General features: G+C 34.0%; 1 long non-coding RNA gene across 1 annotated transcript; it reads left to right on the forward strand.

Moving 5' to 3' along the window:
• The first annotated feature begins 11,805 nt into the window (after positions 1–11,805).
• Positions 11,806–16,238, forward strand: LOC112579086. The gene is made up of 3 exons (XR_003103490.3): positions 11,806–12,142; positions 14,673–14,730; positions 15,852–16,238. It is a non-coding gene; the product is annotated as an uncharacterized LOC112579086 (long non-coding RNA).
• Positions 16,239–21,465: the final 5,227 nt, after the last annotated feature.

Genomic DNA, 21,465 nt, shown 5'->3' on the forward strand with positions numbered 1-21,465 from the left:
AAAATGTAAATGTAAAAGTAGAAACTAGTGGTAAAAAGCACCCTAATTGCTAAAAAACTTTATTTGACTTTGGAATAATTTAGCCACTTAAAACCTGTGAGCTTCTTATTTCCCATCTACAGCTTTATAAATAAGAAAGTTTTACTGATCCTTTCCAGCTTCAAAATTCAATGAGCCAAAGGTTCTCCAAAATATTCTGTTTCATCTCTGAGTGAGACTGAGATATCAAGAATTAGAAAGAACACAGATTCATCAGGGATTTTAAGATTCAGAAATGGAAGTTGATACGTCAGTCACAGGAAACAGACAAAGCCAGTCATAGTATTATTACATAGTATATGTGCTATGAGGTTCACATAAAGTTGTCAAAGTTGAATCATTAATAAAGGTCTTTCCTACAGATTATAACTAAATTTCCTCTTGGCAAGTTTTTAAACAAATTTTCTTTAATCCCTATGTGAGAAAAATATCATATTTATATTAATTTTCCAGAAAGGCTTGGTATTATATATCATCAAGTAAATTATATTTTACCCTTTTCAAATTTTATTCTTTCATATGAAATCAACACTAAATATAGTTTAAAGAAAGGAATTTTTTCCCAAAATAAAACTAAAAATCTCACAAGTTGTGAATGACAGGATAATTTTAAACATTTAAATCTATTAATGTTTTGAAGTTTGAAGTACAGATAATAATATACTCTAGTCTTCTATCTGTCCTTAACTTCAAAACAACTGCCTTTCCAAATTCAGATATATTTCTTAACCTAAACTAGGTGTTGACATTTATATTATATACAAAATTTACATGAATGCATATTTTTCCAACATATCTTTTGTTGATAATTAAAAGTATTTTTAAATTGTTAGTATTAACTTACAAAGAAAAAGGAGAAACATAATAAAATATTAAAAATACACTGTATACCTTACGACTACTATTTCATTAAAAACGTTAATATACAAAAGACAAGTGAAACCATTCCATAAAATACATTGCCCTAAGAAGAAAACATCCATTAGAAAATCATTGATTTTCTCTTCAAGTAACGAATAAAACAATTTCATTCTGTTCTATTCTACTTTCCTTGATTTTACTACTAGAAAGATGGTATTTTTCTTTTGGTACATATATTTCTCAAGTTATTCACTGGTGCAGTATTGGACTTTCAAACTACAGCCAGTTGAACTGGGATTTCAAGTTGGTCTTTAACGTATATGATTAAATGTTTTCACCATTACAGATGAAAATTTTATATTACTGTTTGGCAACAAATATTTCTTTAAATTTTTCACTTTATATATTCAGAAATCAATAAATCAGTTAATATATTAATACATTAAACAGACAAATGAATAAGCTTGGTGAACTATATTGGTAATCATGTGGGGCTTATTTATTTGATATATTTCTTGTTTTTTTCATATCTCACTTATATTTTTAAACTTTGTTATATATCCCTAATCCTTGATATTTTGTACATTCTATTTAGTTTCCAAAAATGATTTTTCTTTTACTATCATGACGAGTTTTTACTACATAAATACCTTCTAATTTTACAAAAGTAGTTTTAACTGTTAGCATCTATATTCTTCTAAGAAAACAGCACTTTTTTTAATCACAAAAGTAGAATTTTCTCAGAATAACAGTTTAAGTTCCTCTAATTTTTACAATATATTTCCTTTATTTTGAAAAATATTTAATAATTTAATATATATTTTAGTCTGACCTCATCAGAGGGCAAATCTCAAAAGCAAATTCTATCATGTAATTTTTAAGTACCTCAAGTATTTCTAACTCAGTATGCATCCCCACCCAACTAAGCCAGAGTATTAGAATTTCCTGATAAAATTATTTTGCTTAAGTGCTAATTTTGGGAAAATGCTATTAAAGCAATATATATCAAATGGAAATATTAAAACAAGAATATCATATCAAGTGTTATCCTTCAGCAACTAGAAAATAATAAATATTATTCAGATTAATTTATAATTGAGAATCTCTTAAAATAAATTAAGAGTATAAAGTATATCTTGAAGCTGAGTTGAAAAAATAAGAATTCAGAAAATTATTATAAATATGTATGGAAAATTCACTAAATTTTGAATGGTAGTCTTGCACACTAATGCAATGGATAGTGGATCCTCTATTTGAACTAAACATGCATTTTTGCATTTTAATGCTGCAGTGGAGTTCCCCTAGCTCTTTACAGAACTTCAGTATTAACTCTCTCGATAAATTCCCTAGTCTTCTGGATGGTGAGATATATGGTACTTCAACAGCTTTCATGGTTGTGAGTCCACTCCCATCCCAATGGTGTTTTCTTCATTCCTTCTATTTCAGCCTTCATTTTCATAAAAGTATACATTATATACACATAAAATACACATAATTTTATTTATATATATATATATAAATACATTTTTTCTACAAAAAGTTTTATTTTTACAATTCATTTTTTGTCATATCATCTCATTTCTAAAATTTTGTAATTTTTATGTTTTTTTAAAATATTTTTTGGTAAATTCTTTTATTTTATTTTATTTTATTTTATTTTGTGTTTTGGGGACACATCACTCTGATGTGACTTCACTATGTTAGGGGAATTACTTATTAATAATTTTCATTTTTTTTTTGTTTCACACAACTTGTATGAAATTCAACCACAGTTCTTTTCTATCACTCATGAGGTGAGATGAGCTCCCAAACAGGGATGATCTCTTCACCACAGGGACACCTGGAAATGACTACAGACATTTTTGGTTATTATAACTGGTGGGTTGCCATTGACATCTACTGAGTAAGACTTAAAATATGGCTAAAAATTCTGCAATGCATAGGACAGTTTCCCTCAATAAACAACTGTCTGGTCCAAAATGTCAATGGTATGTCTGTAGATTGGGAAACTCTGGATCCACATTCTGATCAAGAAATAATCAAGATTCCAGAGAAGATAGTTTTCATGAGCTTCATAGCTCTAATATTGCTTCTTTTATTGTAATCATAAACTACTCAAAAATGGGTCTTCATAATTTCTGCAATTACTTTATCTTCTTCACACATGTATTTTCATCTGTACTTTTCTTTTGATTGCCCTTCATCTTCATTGTCTTTTCAATCTTAATTTTACTCCCAAGAGTCTGTTCTTAGTGCAAGTAGTTATGTTAGGAATTACAATCTGCAAAGCCCCTTCCAGTCAGAGCTGCTTTTATCAGATTGGCCTGCTAAGGTTTCCATAAGCATTTATGATCTTTCATTTTTGAGGTTAGTATCTATTGGAAAAAGCTGGCTTAAAAAACTAAGATCATGATGTCTGGTCTCATCACTTCACGGCAAACAGAAGAGGGAAAATTGGAAGCAGTGACAGATTTTATTTCTTGGCTGCAGCAGCCATGAAATCAAAAGATGTTTGTTCTTTGGAAGGAAAACTATGACAAACCTATATATCATACTAAAAAGCAGAGACATCACTTTGCCAACAAATGTCCATATAGTCAAAGCTATGGTTTTTCCAGTAATCATCTATGGATATGAGAGTTGAATCATAAAGAATGTTGAGCACCGAAGAACTGGTGCTTTCGAACTGTGGTGCTGAAAAATACTCGAGAGTCCCCTGGACTACAAGATCAAACCAGTCAGTCCTAAAGGAAATCAACCCTTAATATTCATTGGAAGGATTGATGCTGAAGCTGAAGCTCCAATACTTTGGCCACCTGATGCAAAGAACTGACTCACTGGAAAAGACCCTGATGCTGGGGAAGATTGAAGGCAAAAGGAGAAGAGGGCAGCAGAGGACGAGATGGTTCAATGGTACCATCAATTCAATGAACATGAATCTGAGCATACTCCAGAATAGTCCGGGAGAAGGACAAGGGAGCCTGGCGCACTGCAGTCCATGGGGTTGCAACAAGTCGGACATGACTTAGTGACTGCAAGGTCTCCAGTTATCAAGCCCATCAGAAGTCTCTACTTTCCTGCTACTTCCTCTTCACAGATGCTGATACATGATATACCACCTTGGTGCCCAATGTTTAACTCACATTTTCTTTTCTTAATAATGTCATGTATACATTCTCACTTAGTTTTCTTAGATGCTGTCCATGACAATTTTTAACCAATGATTCAATTTCTATATGAGCATCATTTTTCAATTATATGAATTCAAAATTCTTAAAGTGATCTTGCTATTTCTTCTTGAAAATGCTTGACAATCTATACTTTGAAATTAGGTTGCTAGTTTAAATTTTTAAATTTACAGGCAACAATCATGTTTCTATTTTTCTTTCAAGGTATTTTAATCTGTCATTCATTTGTAGCTATGTCATTCTGTAGCTATGTCACTATGCCACTCTGTTTTCTTTTTCTATATATTAAATACATATTTATATATATATATATATATATATATGTTAAAATTTTCAAAATAATTAACGTCAAAGAACCAATAAACAATCCTGGTCTTATTTTTATCTTTTTTTATCCCTCTATTTTCTTTCATTTGCTATGTTGGCCTTTCTAAATTATTAGGTTGGACCTTTTGTTCATCACCTCTTAGCTCTTTTATTCTCATTTATATGAACATAAATTTAAATTACTTCTTTTAAATAGTTCTTACTATTTAAAAGAATCCTACTAGTTTGAAAAGTTTTCATTAAATTTTAAATTAATTTCCAAACTAATGTTATTATAGTTATAAAATTGTGGTTTTGTATCCTTTCAATTAAGGGTTAGTTCTTGATTATTACATGCTTGAAAATAAGTTTATTTTATTGTGTAAGTATATATGTATATGTCTTTAGAGCAAGTTTATTACTTAAATATTTTTAAAATCCTTTGATCCTTACTAAGCTATTTATTCTACCAATGGTTCCAGAGAAAATTTTAAATCTCCACACATAAAGGTGGATTTGTCAATTTTTGTACTCTTTTGCAAAGTTTTGTCTTCCATAATTTGTGGTTATTTTTTATGCTTTTATAAAATTTTAAATTGTAGTATGCTTTTTGGTGAAGTTTTAAATGTAGTTTCTTACTGTATTAAACTCTTTTTCATTAAGCAGGCACTCTCTGTATCACTTTTAATGCCTTTACACACAATATCTCTTTTTCTCATTATTAGTGTCTGCCTTGTATATATATATATTTTTTTTTTTCCATTCTTTAACTCATATTCTACCATCCATATGCGGAAATTCTAATATCTAAACTCCTTGCAGACTAAATTTCCTTTGTTCTGTTTATAGTAACTTGTTTCCCCATGTTTTTTTAATATAAATTTATTTTTAATTGGAGGTTAATTACTTTACAATATTGTATTGGTTTTGCCATACATCAACATGAATCCACCATGTGTGTCCATGTGCTCCCCATCCTGAACTCCCCTCCCTCCTCCCTCCCTGTACCATCCCTCTGGGTCGTCCCAGTGCACCAGCCCCAAGCATCCTATATCATGCATCGAACCTGGACTGGTGATTCGTTTCATATATGATATGAACTCACATTTGATGTTAATGTCAGGGATCATAGGGGCTTGAACAGATCTGTGTTTTTCTAGAGAGGATTTGCTCTTGCATTTTTTAGGTGCATGTGCTTACTACCAACCTGAAACCACTTTAGTTTCTCAGATAGACCACTCAGGTAGAATAATATTAAATCTTACACCAGTGTGAATGCAGCATACAAATTACAGATTTCTAAAGGAATATTTCATTGCCACCATTTTTTTTTATAGACCTGAGTTTGAAAAGGTTATCTCCCTTTCTCAGAGTGCCAAGATTTTTCTGCTCACTCTTTCACTAATGCTTTGTCCATTCAAGGTTCATACTGACAAAAAGGTCTCTACCATTAGTTCACCCAAGATCATTTCTTGTCTGTGTGAATATTAAAGCACAATCCTGAGGGTTTTGGCAAAGAACCTTATATCCACTATGGTCTAAACATTATTTTTCCAGTTTGGAAACCTGATTTTGGTTTCTGTGACCATTTCACTTACTTTACTTCAAGTTTACCTAAAAGGGATGTGAGACTATGCCCAGAATTTTTGGTGTTCTACAGTTGGATACTTTGTCAGTTAACATAATTCATTCAAATTACTATGGAATTAATATTGCCTGGAATGTCTTACCAGCCTCTTCCATTTATTAATTCTTTAGAGAATTTTTGGAAATACTTAACTATTTTTACCTTCCTCTGGATGATACTCTGCTGTACTTTGCATAGGACCTCACATATTAGAAATTTCTGAATCAGCCTTAGTGGAGATGCATCACAGCCTATTAGGGCATAAAGTTGCTTCACACTTCCAAAGGAATCCATTTAAGTCTTTGCTATTTCCAAACCATCCACAATGCAATCCTATAGGAAATATTTCTATATGTTTCTAGGTATTCATTATGAATGCACACCCTATTTGTCCATCTTCAGTTTTTTGGTTTTTTTTTTTTCCTCCTCCTATCAGAACTCACTTTGGAATGCTTCACACTGTTACAGAGTTAATATACAATAATTTTAATAGCACTCTTGACTGAAGGATTTTTTCCTACCTGTTTGGATGAACCTTTTCCTCACCTAAATCTAAATATCTTTATATCATCATATGTATTGGAATAGCAAGCACTAATTTAAAAGTCACACCATAAAAGAAGTCTACTTACATACTTGGCCCTCAAGAACACCTTTCAATAGTATATTGATTTACATCATTTAAAAAGTACTACTTCAGGTGAAGTAGTCCACTTGTGAAGCGTCCACTTGCCAATGCAGAGGACATGGGTTTGATCCCTGATCTGGGAAGATCCCACATGCCACGGGGCAACTAAGCCATGTGCCGTAACTACTGAGCCTGCGCTCTATAGCCCACAAGCAGCAACTACTGGAGCCCGTGAACCCTGGTGCCCCTGCTCCACAACAAGAAAAGCCACCCCAATGAGGAGCCCACAAACTACAACTATAGTAGCCTCCCCTCACGACAACTAGAGAAAAGCCCAGGCAGCAACAAAGATCCAGCACAGATGCAAATAAATAAATATTTTTTCAAAGTACTACTTCTCATATATTCTATTGTTCTCACTCCCTACAACAGTTATTTTCCTAACTCCTTTCCACCCCTACTGCATACTTTCAGCAAATAAAAGTTAAGTTGCTCAGTCATGTCCAACTCTTTGCGAACCCGTGTACTGTAGCCCACTAGGCTCCTCCATACATGGGATTCTCCAGGCAAGAATACTGGAGTGGGTTGCCATTTCCTTCTCCAGGGGATCTGCCTGACCCAGGGATTGAACCCAGGTCTCCCGCATTAGAGGCAGACGCTTTAACCTCTGAACCACCAGTAAAAGTAACAAGCAAATGAAAACAACAAAAACATTGTCAAAAACCCCTTACTTTCTCAATGCCAAACTACAAACTGAAAAGAATCTACCTATATATTCTTAGTTTTAATAAATGGCTGTCTACTATCTTATTTGAGGCCAGAATAACATCCTGTCCTGAGGCTTCCATTATTTTTTCAGAAGAACTAAAATGCATTTCTTCTTTATTTATACCAAGATACTGTTTCATTTTGATTCCTCAGGTTAACTTTTTTTTCACATATAAGTTTTTGTTATTAAAAAAAAACAATAAATTAACCTTCAATTAAAATAAATTTATATTAAAAAAATAAAAAATAAAAATCCACACATATTCCAAAAAATAAAAATAAAACAATAAAATAGAAAATAAATTCACATATCCTTTCCCGTACAGTCTTTCTGGCCTCCTCAAAACCTACTTCAGAGAGTTCATATTTTTCAATTCGTATTTCCTAGCTTCCTATTCAGTCCTCAAGCACTTTGATTTCCTCACCCATCTTTCCACAGGTATAGCTTGCTGTGATCATACTAAGCCAATGTTTTAATTCATACATTTTGTTAATCATTAAGTATGTATGGTATGCTAGTTGTTGGCGCTGCAAGATTATGCTAAAAAAATTTTAGCATGAATTCATTGCTTTCATTAATACTGCTTATTATAATTCAGAAAGACTCTGATTCTTATTTTTTTTTATTATTAAGTGTCTCAGTAATTTTTTTTTAGAAAATTTAGTATTCACAATGCTATTAAGCTAAGATATCCACTATGCACTTAAGACCTCCACTACAATAGTAGAGCTTCCAAAGATAATCCTGGGTGTAACTTCATGCCTTTTTCATGTCTTTTATCAAGTGGTCACTAAAATTATGTAATAATAACATAATTTCAGGCATATATTATACATGTAAAATGCAAATTTTAGTATTATGATGTTTTACACTACCAGAATATGATACCGAGATCTCATACCTACTTTATGTTTCAAGTTAGTGCAGAGAATATCTTCTGCTTTATCCTAATTTGTTCTTAACATTTATCATACTTTCCCACCTGTAAATATTAAAATCTGCATTATGAACTTTGTAGCTAAGAAATATTCCTGAAAAGGTGTTTTAACCTTTAGTACTAAATATTCAAAGCAGTCATGGATCTTTCATTTGATGTGTTATTACCCATTATACTTCTGTCACCTTCAATTCCTCAAAATGATGGGTAATGTGGACCAAGAAGTATGTTAATTTTCAAATCTTTGGTCATTTTTCCAGTTTATAAAGTAAAATTATGTTATTATAAAAGTGAGATGACAATAATTTCTAAATACAGTAGTGAATGTTTTTAGAGTTGATTTTTACAGTATCAATTACAATGAAGCAATATTTTAAGAAGCAAAGATGGATCTGAGCAAAGGTTAGCATTACTGGGTAATTTGATACCTTCACAGAAAATTCATTTAAGGAAGACTAAATATTTGTTTTTTAGGGTGTGGTTATTTGCTTTAGGATGTTTTCATTTTAAAAATTTGACAGAGTTTTGTAAACATGTACATTGCAACAAAATTGAAGAATTTTAAACAAAATGGTCAATACCAGTCTCTTTATGTCTGTCTTCTACTTTTAGTAAGCCAGGTATTTCAAGACCATGCAGTTATTAACTCCAGAATTCTTGAGTGGCTACTGGCCCAATGAATCAGTATTGGCTGGCTATATAGTTTTTTAGAATAAGCCAGTTTTAGGAGCATTTTGAATTTTAAATAACTTTCCAAATAAACTGGAGTCAGTTATATAAATTGTCTATGTAATATAGGATTTTTTAATACTTTTGTTGCCTCAATATTATATAACAGTTCTCTCAGAAGGGAACTATCATCAAAAGAGGAAGCAAAAATGAAAGAAAATGTAGAGAGGACTGGATTTTGATATGAAATGATTATAAATTGAGACTACTAAAAAATGAATTAATGTTATTTAATTTAGTGGTCTGGCTTCTCAGGTGGCTCAATGGTAAAGAACCTGCCTACCAATGCAGGAGCCATTGGAGACACGGGTTACATAAGTAGGTCAGGAAGATCCCTTGGAGGAGGAAATGGCGACCCACTCCAGTATTCTTGCCTAGATAATCCCATGGACAGAGAAGCCTGAATGGGCTACAGTCTACAGGGTCACAAATAGTTGGACATGACTGAGAAAGAATGTAATTTAGTGGTCTATATACTCCACTAATTAGAGTAGAGTACAACTCTCTTGACTTGTTTCTTAATAGTATTTTGCTAAATTAAATCCTTATAAAAAGGAAGATTCTGAATGATCATGTATTTATTACCTTAAAATATTTTAGTCAAATTAAGGAGTATATGTAATTGGCTGGTTGATTTGAACTGTGCTGAGAAAGTGGGTAGTGAAAAGAACACTCTCAGCTTTAACTCTGCATTAGTGACCTAAAAATCCTCTCTTTGTGCCCTGAAAGAAATCCTTATTTCCTGCAACTGATGGGTCAAAATTTCTGAAAAACCAGTTCCAGAATATCATCCTGTAAGTGGCTGAATTACAACAGAAATTGAATTCTAATCCCATAGCATATCTGCTGCTAAAGTGAAGTTACTGTTTAGGAAGGAATGGGATTCTAAAAAACTGGAATAGGATATTGAGTGGATCCTGATGAACCTGGGGCAGAAAACCTATCAATTCTGCTTAGTCTTCTTCACCAACAGAAGCAGCTATTCTTCCTCTGTCTGAGTGGGTTAGCCCTCTTTTGCCTGAAGAAACTAATTGCATCCTCTGTGGTAGTTTACCAGCAAGCTACTGCTGATTCATTTCCATCTCTCTTTGCTTTTAGACTAAAAGTAGACTCAAATCCTATCAGGCCGCAGAGGGTAAGGTACAAAGTTAGACTCATAAGGAAGGGAACTACTCACCAAAGTAGCTGAATTTTTTAAACTATTATGCAGAATAAAATCTGGGAATATGTATGGGACTCAGTCATAAACGTGTTGAATCATGATGAAAAGAATATAAAGTTGGGTCAGGCTGAATTTGATATTGGCCACTAAAGAGAGATTCTGGGTTTGATATTTAACTTGACACACTTTAAAGGGCAAACATAGCTTGTAATAAATGAAGTTAAAATGCTATTAATAAAACTGCTATAGTATAATGTTGAGGTGGGTATCCAGAGACAAGGGATATTTTAATGTTAGGGTTACATAACATGTAGATCTGCTCAACTTCTCCTGGAGTGTCCAAAAGGACATATCTTTCACTTGACTATGAGAGATATATCTATGAGAGAAGCCCCAGCATCCTTGAAAAACTCTGTAACAGCTCTTGCTTGTAGACCAGACATTAGAGCCGGAAGTACTACCATCAAATTGTGGCCCATAAAATGTAATGGTAACAATGGAAGCCTTGATGGCAGTAGCCTAGTGACTATGATTAATTGCCACAAATAAGGTGGGCATGGTTACTCTAATGGACTACATACAGAACCAGGGCTGTAATCAGAACACTGATATACAGAGGCCTATGTTGTTGGCTGTTTTATCATGGTGTGTCTAGAAGGCATCTCAGAAGCACATGAATTCTACAAATTTACTCCATAGTCTAGTCAGTAGGGACAGTGTTCCCCTTTCCTTTCCACAAGACATCACATTGGTCCACTACAATAGTGAGATTATGTTGATTGGACCTAGTAATCAGGAAGCACACCTAGTCTAGACATATTGCTAAGTAATTTTTGTGTAACGGGTGGGAAATAAATACAACAAAAACTCAGGGGCCTTTAACCAACCTCACAAAAGTTTCTAGAGGTCCAGTGGTGTGGACATGTCAAGTTCTCCCTTTTATAGTCATGAATAAATAGCTGTATCTGGCTCCTCCTACAAAAAAAAAAAAAAGAGAGAGAGAGAGAAAAGAAAAACAATAGAACAAAAGGGAGTTGTGGGTCTCAGGATTTTGAGGCAATATAATCCTCATTCAGGACTGCTACTCTCGTGCATCTTCTGACTAAGCCAAAAAGCAGCTAGTTTTGAGTGGAGCCTGGAACAAAAGAAAACTCTGCAACAGCTACAAGTTGCCATGTTAACAGAAGTTCCATAAATGCCTGGAACAAAAAGTAAGAAAATACACACCTTTCTGTCCTAGCTGCTGCTGCTACTGCTAAGTCACTTCAGTCGTGTCTGACTCTGTGCGACCCCATAGACAGCAGCCCACCAGGCTCCCCCGTCCCTGGGATTCTCCAGGCAAGAACACTGGAGTGGGCTGCCATTTCCTTCTGTCCTAGCAGATTGGCTCTATTAAGTTGTTCTGATGCTTTACAAGGCCGCTTACCGCTCCAGTCGGCAGCACGGTTTCCCGCCTTGAGCGGGAAGATCTGGCCGGGATGAAAGCTCCCGAGTTCTCCCCCAGGTCTTGTCTGGTCTTGTCTGAGCATGCGCCTAGTCCTGGGCATACGTGTGGCTTTTAAACACCTTGTGTGCGGGCGATTTCTCATAACCTGCTTCATCTAAAGAAACACTATCTTCAGCTTTTTCCTCTCAGTTACTCAAGTTTCCTGTGTTCTTTGCCAGGAATCTTTGCCCCAGGTCGCAGAGAGGTTTTTCACTTGCCTTTCAGTGTTTCGAGGACGCCCGCTATATAGAAACTTTTCCTCTCAAGAGAGTTCCAGTTTGCCTGTAAGAGAGCAGTTCTTCAGGCAACTTCTAGAAAAACTGATGCAGTTTCACGAGAAAGTCTACTGTGCTCTTTGTGGAGCCTGGCCGCACGCTGGGAACCTGGGCTGCCTCTTTTCGAGACCGCTGGTGAGTCGTGGCTTTTATTTGATATGGCGTTCACTTGGTTCCTGTAAACCTCCCACTGTTTTCCAGAGTTCCCACAAGTTGTTTCTGACACTTTTTGCTCATTCCCCCCCCCCTGTTTTTGTGGAGAAATGAGCCCCGAGAGTTACCTACACTGCCATTTTTGCTAATGCCATACCTTTTTTATACTGACTTTTGAAGTCAGGCAGTGAAAATTCCTTTTTTTTTTTAAGGCTGTTTTTTACTTTTTTTATCTTTTGCTTTACGTATCTTAGAAATATTTTGTAACTTTTGAAATACTCTGCTTAGACTTAATTACCATGAGCTTATAAAAGAGTGGACACAAAATTTTTCAGTAATTTTTTTTTTAGTTAACTCAAAATTTTGTGGTTTTGTGTGTGTCTCTTTTTCCACTTCTTTTGTCAACTATAATTCTAAGTATTTTTGTTACAATGCGTATACTTAGTTTCTTAATTTCATTTTTTACTTTTTTTTAAGGGGTTATTTATTGCTAAAGTATGGAAATACATTTGGTTTTTGTATGTTGATCTTTATTCTGAGTCTTTATTTAGCTCATTAGTTTTCATAGATACTTTTTGTGTGTGTAATTCTTAAGATTTTCTTTATCCATGTTCATACTACCTATGAATAAAGCAGTTTTAAACGTGGACTTTTTTTTTTTTTAATCTTGCCTGATTGGCTACTTGCTCTGGCTAGAACCTCATGTATCGTCCTGAATAGAAGTGGTGATGGAAGACATTTTGTCATGTTCTTGATTTTAGGAAGAAAAAGTCGTTCTTTCACTATTTTAGTTTGTTAAGACATTTTTGAGATACTTTCCCAGAAAAATAGATTTTTCTTGAGCCATTTCCTTATTAATTACAAGTGGCGTATTTTCATGTGTTTGATGATTGTTTAAAAAAGAACAATAAACACTCTTTTGTTCTATCACCAGCCAAAAATAATTGACATATTTGCATTTAGAGACTGTGGATATTAAAAATGTACTTATTAGTTATTAACAGGAGTGTCAGTTTAATTACCGAGAAATATAAGTAATTATCCATTTATTCTAAAGCTCATATGAGTTACTTGAATTATCAGATTTTATGTATTTAATAAGCCTGAATAATAAACCATCTACTGTTATTTTTCACCAAGCCTCTTTTCATATTCTCTTAGAGTTAGGTCCACTCAGATATAATCTTTATAGATTAGTATGTTGCTCTTTGCCTGCATAGTGTCAAATATGCAAGTAAAAATTATTGTAAAGAAATGTTTTAATGTTAGTTGAAGTTATCTCTGAGTGGATAGACAATCATATATCAAATGACTAGGAAGGAATACACTAAAATGTTAACTATAGTTATATATCTGTCGGATTATGATTGATTTTGGTATTTTATATGCATATTTTCAATTTTATTTTTGAAATATTTTAATATTTAAATAGGTTAAGTAATTCAACTTGATTTTAGCAAAGAATAACACCTCATATCTTTTCCCCAGGCTATCATTATTACATGGATAATTTTTTTCACAGATTTTACACATTTTTTTAAAGTTGTCTTCCTTTTAGTCATCTAAATGTCTTAGGAATATCAAGTGATAGGAGCAGATAAAAAGGGATAAGTGTGAAATGTATCATAAGAGAGAAATGGCACCCAGGAGAATTCTAGGTGGTGTGTAAACAAGCATAGGAAAAATCGAACATTTAACTTAACCTTATTTGCTATTTGTATTGTAGTGCTATTTTCCCATAGATCTTGAGTATTTTATGCAATCTGGGTGTAACATAAATGCATCTATATTTTTTAAATAGTTTGTAAGAGACATCATGTGAAAATTGTATGTTCCATATTTGAATTAGTACTGGGCAGGGAAATGGGACTTGGCAACAGTGAATAAGGGAAGGGTAGAACTGGAACCAGGGGGTAACATGAAATCATAAGCCATAGTATTTTTCAGCATATTGTAAAGTATATTGAACTTCTGCAAGACTAAGGAGATATTTAAATCACCTATAATTTTAGTGATTCATGGATCCACCTGGATTAAAGTTGGGTCTCTTCACACATAAAGTTATTTGAACTGTGTTATAACAGTCCAAACCAGCCAACCTCTCTTTGTATTGTGCTTGTGATTTATTTGTACAATTTTCAAAGTTTGGAATATTTTGAGTCTCTCTGAATTATTCACCATCTGCTTGTCTCCTTTGAGTGCAGAAGTCACCATTTGCTCTGTTGTTGCTCAGGAGCCAATTTGCTTGTATGATACTCCAAGGTTTACTGTGCATCTGCACTATTGCATATTGGAGTTCAGAAAAATATGTCTCTGAAGCTTAGTTTATATATTCAACCAAATGCAATTATTTGGAAAATACAGAATGATCTCTTTACTAAAATTTATCTGCTCTAATCTAGAGAGACTTAATATATTCAGTGATCAATTCCATGCAAGGCATGTAAATTTTACATAGACTAACACTAACAGATTGCAAGGAATCTAATGAGTGAGTTTCTGTGTCTTCTAGGACCTATACAAATATGCAACCATAATAAATTAGAAGAGCTGGAAAAAAGAAAAAAAAGGTACGCACACTCTTCATATGGTAATTACCCAAGTGGAGATTATATTAAAATAGGTGTTTTACTCAATTTCTAAAATAAATTCACACATTTTTTACCTTAAGAATGGTAACATACCTGGAATATTGCCTGAATATAAAATCATTGTACAGGTGTTTTCACTACAGTGAGGGATGTTGAGAGAGAATATTCAGTTCAATAATTCAGGAAGTTTCAAAAGGTATTACAGTAACCTAGAGTTGGCAGTTATGCATAATTTTCATATGCAGTTGCATAAAACTTCCTAATTCTAGGCATCAACTCAAATTCCGAGAGCTTATAATTTGATTTTTATTGAAACCAGCACCTTGGTAATAATATATGGTACAGCAATATATCTGAGTAACATTTATACGTGAGATATCAACATGATTAAAAATATTATTAACAAGAAGTCTGAATTTCCTTCTCCTGAAAGGCATAGAATAAAAGTACATTCTTTCACTTGTTTGTCTACTCTTTTCCAAATGTTCACAAAATAATGCAAATATAATCCTCCAAAGAGAAACGAAGTGCTGTTTTCAATATCAATAAAAGAGATGCAGTAATTGAACATTAAATGTTGCTGCTAGAATTTATGTCTAGGTTGAGCAGTTAACCAAATTGCGATCTGTTATAAAAGATAGCTGTGATTGCTATCTATATGAGCCATATTGCCCCATTTGCACAATGTTGAAAATTCAGTAGTACTGGACTTTTCAGTGTCTACTTTGTGTAACTGTCAGGGTGAGGGGCCAGGATCTTCGACGGTGCATTTTAAGATGTTGCTAATTCTGGACACCAAATCCTCCAAAAATTTCAATTTTACTGTTTTTATCATTTGTGGTATTGAATGCTCTTACTTGTTTTCCAGTATTCTGGGTTTTAAGTTTTCAAGACAAATTTATTATATCACTCTTACAGCCTACAGTCCTCCCATGGAATAAGGATAGAATATATAACCAAAGCTGTTACAAACTCCAATATTGTTGCAAATTTCTAGATGGCAGTTAAATGTTTCAGTTAGACTAGTTCAAGTGATCCCTTAAAATGGTGCAAACTGACAAAAATACTCTGATTTATACATTGCCTCACTTTATTTCTAGTATCCTGTTTCTCTTTATGGCATGGAAGAAGATGGGTAAGCCAGCATATTTTTTTATTCTTTAAAATGGAAATAAAAATAGTAAAAATAGACTATAACCCTGCTTTTCAACAGTTTAACTTGACTTTAAAGACACACAACACCCCTTATATGGGTTAGCTGACTTCCAAAGACAATGTGAAACCTATCCACCATTCCCTTCACTGTCTACCATGAGAAGAGGGAATGCTTCTTTCCTTGAATCTGAACTACTTGTGACAGTTTCTGACCCAGTCATTAAGAAGACCTAGCAGCCTAAGGTCTCAGGGAGGAGGGAGGAGGGTTCAGGATGGGGAACACATGTATACCTGTGGCGGATTCATTTTGATATTTGGCAAAACTAATACAATTATGTAAAGTTTAAAAATAAAATAAAATTAAAAAATTAAAAAAAAAAAAAAAAGAAGACCTAGCAGCCTAAGGTCTCCATCACAGAGTCCTAAGCTGCCAAGAAGTCCAAGTTGTCCTGCTAGAAAGAGCATATGATGAGGCCTTGGAAGTTTAGCTACAACAGAGAGAGACCAAAAAGAATAGCACAGAAGCAACAGACAGCCCAGCCACTATCTGATTATACCTGCTTAAGAGAACTCAGGCCAGACAGATAAAACAATCTGTACTAGCTCATTCTGGCCAACCCACAGAATCATAGAATAGAATAAAACGGTTGTTGAATGAACCACCAAATTTAAAGTTACCTGTTACTTGACAATATTGAAGTGAAATAACATATTGCTATCACACACACACATACACAAAAAATCTTACAGTGTGTGTCATTCATTTGGGGATAACATGGTGGGTAGAAGCTGGAAGCTTCTTGATAAGATTTAGAATTAAAGGAAAGAAGGAAATTATTTGAGCTGAAAAGAAAGGGGCCTAAGTTATAGTAAACAAAGCAGTCAATGAACGCATCATGAAAGATGAAAGGAAATCTAAAAAACTTGTTGATCTGGTTAATGAGATATAGAGGCAGAATGTTAAGAATGTAAGCTGTTTTATGGTTTTGTTTGGTTTAAAACAAAAATCTGTCGATGATAAAGTATATGAGAAGCCAGATGAGCTAAAAAGGAACTGCTCAATTTGTCAGGATAACTGAGAGGAAACACAAAGAAGCAAGGATGTTCTGACTTCAAAAATAAAACTTTGTATTAGTTTCAGTTTTTCTAGAAGACCAAAAAGAATAGAAAGTAGGCAGTAGACTCAGAGCAAAGGTCAAATCTAGGCCATTGCCGGTAAAACTCAACCTTAAGATAAATTTTAAATCAAGGATTGCTGTAAACTCCTTTGTTAAACATCAAAAAAAAAAAATGTTATTTCTAAACATTTTCCCCTAGACATAAAAGTCTCTTGATCAAAAATATGATTTCTAATAATCTTAAGGATACTTTACCCCAACAGCCTCACAGGAGAAAATGGTGGCGAAGGTTTTACCTTTGGAAGAAATGAATGGTATTTTTAATCTAAATAATTTTATTATAATTTGACACTTGTTGTTAAAGGAATTATACCACCTTATACTGAAAGGAATAAATGAAGTTCATAATGGCAAAAGTTGCCCTGGGACCAAATCTATAAGCAGGATGCAGGCTGAAGTTAATGAGCTGCAACTTGAGTCATTTCTTAGACAAAAGTGAAGTTAACTCTGAGGACAAAGTAAGGGCTGGAGATTGGAGCCAACATCTGTGGGGAGCCACGTCAAAGGAAGTGGAAGTTCTAATCAAGGAAATATATATATGTATCCAAATGGCTTTGGGATGCTTATTCTTCTCTTCCTACTACTTTCCACTTACATCCAGAGTGAGAGCCTGCTATGGATTATTTGTCCCATTCACTGTTGTGTGTTGAGTGAATGGAGTACAGAAAACCTGTCCCTATTTCAAAGTCCCTAGCTCAAAAATGTCAATATCCAAGGAGGTAAAACAAATCACACCAGAGGACCCTCATCTACACTGTTCGTATTTTAAAGTAGGGATTTCTAGAGTTGAAGCTGATACTGTAAAGGGACGATACTTTTGGGGGTCTGGGGCTTCCCAGGTGGCTCAGTGGTAAAGTGTAGGCCTACCAGTGCAGGAAACACAGGAGACACGGGTTCAATCCCTGGGTCAGGAAGATCCCTTGGAGGAGGAAACTGCAACCTACTCCAGCATTCTTGCCTGGAGAATCCCATGGACAGAGAACCATGGTGGGCTACAGTCCATGAGATCACAAAGAGTTCAACATGACTGAGCACTCACACATGCACACACACAAGGGAATGGGTATACTTGGCACATGGAAGGAAATAAATTGTTAAGTCCTGGAGGTGGATGGTTTCAAAATGTCTGACCCTCACAATAGGCAGATGATATTCTATAAATTGGGAGGTGGGACTTATGTCTTTCCACTTGAATTCAGGCTAGAATTGTGACTAATTTGATAAATAGAATGGAGAGGAAGTGGCATTCTGGAAGTTCTTAGCCCAGGCATTAAGAAGAGCATCAAGTCAGAACAGAATAAAATATTTGCAGATGATGTGACCAGCAAGAGACTAGTCTCCAAAATTTACAAACATCTCAAGCTGCTTTATATCATCAAAATGAACAACCCAATCAAAAGATGGTAGAAGACCTAAATAGACATTTCTGCAAAGAAGACATACACATGGCCAAGAGACACATGAAGAGATGTTCAACATTGCTAATTACTAGAGAAATGGAAATGAAAAGTACAATGAGATAACACCTCATATCAGTCAGTATGCTGCTTTTGCTGCTAAGTCACTTCAGTCGTGTCCGACTCTGTGCAGTCCCATAGACGGCAGCCCACTAGGCTCCTCTGTCCCTGGGATTCTCCAAGCAAGAGTACTGGAGTGGGTTGCCATAGTATGGCTGTTATCAAAAAATCCACAAACAATAAATGCTGGAGAGAGAGTGGAGAGAATGGAGCTCTCCTTCACTGTTGGTGAGAATGTAAATTAGTAGAACTACTGTGAAGAACAGTATGGAGGTTCCTTAAAAAACTAGAGAGCTGCCAGATAATCTAGCGATCTCACTTGTGGGCATATATCTGGAGAAATACATGGTCCAAAAGGATACATGCACCCCAGTGTTCATTGCAGCATTGTTTACAGTAGCCAAGACATGGAAGCAACCTAAATGTCCATTTAAAGAGGAATGGATAAAGAGGTGGTACACATATACAGTGGAATATTACTCAACCATTAAAAAGAATGAAACAGTGCTATCTGCAGCAACGTGGATGGACCTAGAGATTGTCATGCTGAGAGAAGTCAAAGAAAGAAATACCACATGATACTGCTTAAATGCAGAATCTAAAAAAGAAAATGATACAAATCAACTTATTTACAAAACAGAAACAGACTTAACAGACCTAGAAAATGAAATTATGGTTATTAGGGGGTGAAGGGTGTGGGTGAGGAGTAGTTAGAGAGTTTGGGATTGACATATACATACTGCTGTATTTAAAATAAATGACCAACAAGGTAAAAAAAAAAGAAAAAAAGGAGTACAGGGAAGGTCTCCAACCATACCCACCCCCCCAAAAATATATATCTAATTAAGGTAGCTTCCTCTTCTATACTCTTGTGGCTGCAAGACATCAGGCGGGAAATTCAGGCTACTCATGTAGAGAGGTCCTGGATGATGAGGTATCAACTAGGGAAAAAGCCACTTGGAGAAGTGCAAGATTATAATTAACCAGCTTCAGCTTTAATCCCAGTTCCCATTTGAGATACTGCAACCACTTGAGATACCTGAAGCAAGATAAGTGACTCAGTCAGCTGAGCCCCATTTGGATTGTGACATAACAAAATGGTGGTTTGTTTAGCTAGATATTGACAACCATTTTTGCAAAGGGTCATATATTAAATGTTTTAGAACTTGTGGTCCACATATGGTCCCTGGCCATACAAACCTTTAAAAGTATGAAAATCATGGTTAACTTGCAGGTTTACAACCAAGGCCACAAGCTGTGGGTATTTTCTCAGCACATATTTTAAGCCATTACATCTTACGCTTGTTTGTTATGGTGCAGGATGTAACCAAAATGATTTATAACCATAGTTAAATCATAAGAGGGAAATTTAACAGCACATTTAAGAAGTTAATACATGCTAGAATAAGAACAATACACTTTTGTTACATTTTTCAAACAAAATAAACTCATACCTAGAAGGTAATATTCTTTGATTTGATTTCTCAAACAGTAGCACAAAAGATAAAAGTGTATTAAAGAGTAAATAACCACTATTTCTGGGAATAAAAAGTAACATTACAATTTTAGTTTAAATATATTCTAGTTGATTGAATAGATTGAATCTCTGAATTCTAACTTGCTGCCTATAAATTGTAAGGTAATTAGCCTCCAATTAAAATAAATAAATTTATATTAAAATATAAAAATAAAATAAATTTCAAAACAATTAGTTCTTTACCAAAAGCACATGTTTCATTTTACCTGGCCAAAATCCATCATATTAACTGACAAGAACTTTCTAACCCACATGTATACCAATATTTGTATTTAAGACCCTGTGACTCCTTATTTGTCTTGTTATAAAACAAATTATTTTAGTTTGTACTATGGGATATAGCAGTTTAGTTCCTGTGTGGGGAAAAATAAAATGTTTACAACATGTACTTTGATGGAGAATGATCATCTGAAGGAAATAAGAGTAAATGGTAAACACTTTTTACCTTGTGTTTATGTTCACATGGTCATTTTTGTAGAGTAACTACTCAGAATATTTGGCAATTGACTGAAAATAAGGTAAGACATAATTAGGTGTCAAGTGGTTGTTATGATTGGAAGTTTAGAAGAAGGGTATTTATTGCTAAACTTTTTAAAAGTTGATTTGTTACTCATCTTCTGTATTTGTTATTTTTGGTATAGATTTAAATATTCCAAAAAATTGAAATCTTTCATTTGTTGTGCCATCAGTTATTCAGATTTTTTATTGCATGGCAAAAATGGATAAATTATCTAGTAATCAAAGAAAAAATATATATAGTAGAATAAAATGAAAATTTGGATGCTTGCTTCTTGGAGGGAATGTACAGAAAATTTAGAATATATTTAACATAAGTGAAATTCAGAATTAAGATTAGTAGTTTTATTCTTTATAATGATGTGTGTTAATTGATGGACAACTAAAGAAAACTCATTTTACAAGTCTTCACTTGGAATTTTGCTTCAAAGTTATTTCTTAAGTATGCAGTCACAAAGCGATTTCATTTTTCTCTTATAATATATATATTATATTATATACATACAATATGCATACAATATACCAGACATTTTTGTTCATCATTGTTGCATAATAGTTTGCATTGTTATAGCCCTATAGCATCAATTTCAATCTGGACCCTACCTGATAAACATGCCAAATTGTAGATGATCTTTTCCCTGCATTCTCTTGCCCATACAAAAGTACAGCATGCCAAATTACTATTAGATTTTAAAACTTTGTAAGGAGAATAAATGTGCAGCCCTTGAGATTTTCATAAAAACGCACAAAACACTTCAAAACACCTACGCTAGCAACTGTAAAATTTATGATCCCAGTTATGTTTATTAGA

Source organism: Bubalus bubalis, chromosome 15 (genome assembly GCF_019923935.1).
Source record: "Bubalus bubalis isolate 160015118507 breed Murrah chromosome 15, NDDB_SH_1, whole genome shotgun sequence".
In the NCBI taxonomy this organism is placed as follows: domain Eukaryota; kingdom Metazoa; phylum Chordata; class Mammalia; order Artiodactyla; family Bovidae; genus Bubalus; species Bubalus bubalis.